Source organism: Limulus polyphemus, unplaced genomic scaffold (assembly GCF_000517525.1).
Source record: "Limulus polyphemus unplaced genomic scaffold, Limulus_polyphemus-2.1.2 Scaffold10440, whole genome shotgun sequence".
NCBI lineage: Eukaryota > Metazoa > Arthropoda > Merostomata > Xiphosura > Limulidae > Limulus > Limulus polyphemus.
In genome coordinates, this window is record NW_013676050.1 from 15,164 (window position 1) to 16,052 (window position 889).

Genomic DNA, 889 nt, shown 5'->3' on the forward strand with positions numbered 1-889 from the left:
TCCTCTAATAAAATATTGCATCATGTGACTGAGTCATTATTTTTTGTAAGCGTATTGTTGATTAACTAATCGCACTTCTTTTGTTTCATGGTTTGTCAAGTCAAGATGTGTAAAAATGTACATGGTATGTCAAGTCAAAATGTGTAAAAATGTACATGGTTTGTCAAGTCAAAATGTGTAAAAATGTACATGGTTTGTCAAGTCAAGATGTGTAAAAATGTACATGGTTTGTCAAGTCAAAATGTGTAAAAATGTACATGGTATGTCAAGTCAAAATGTGTAAAAATGTACATGGTATGTCAAGTCAAAATGTGTAAAAATGTACATGGTATGTCAAGTCAAAATGTGTAAAAATGTACATGGTATGTCAAGTCAAAATGTGTAAAAATGTACATGGTAATTCAATGGCTTTTGCTTTATTAACTGATTAATTTTTATATGTTGGGATTAATTTTATGTGCCTAAGTTTTTTGTTCTTCTTGGTTGTTGTTTTTTTTTAATGTCAGATTTCATGCATAAATAATGATTTAGTTTTAACAGGGAATAAAGTACTCTTAGAATATCCATTTTTCTTTTAACTCTTTCAGCATGGGCTCGGTCCCTGGGACCAACCTTGCAACCATTTTGTGCTTGTTATAGTTTTTGTGCTATAACTATCTCTGTAAGGAGTTTGGTAGATTTGTCCGATATTGCAACCATCATAAAAAATTAGGAAATAAATATAAATTATGCCTCTTTCATTTTAGAATGAACACAAATTATAACACGAAAACATAAATGTTTAGATGAAATAGCTTAAATCTCATAACATTATATATTTATTATTATTAATTATATTGACCTTTCATCCATGCCTGGCTGACAATACAGTAGTTACAATGACGAGGAC

At 29.6% G+C, this 889-nt stretch overlaps 1 protein-coding gene across 2 annotated transcripts in view; it reads left to right on the forward strand.

The window, feature by feature from the left end:
• The window catches only part of LOC106476385 (ras-related C3 botulinum toxin substrate 1-like), a 9,736-nt gene that overhangs the window by 4,447 nt on the left and 4,400 nt on the right, over nucleotides 1-889 (forward strand). The gene's annotated exons all lie outside the window — the stretch shown is intronic.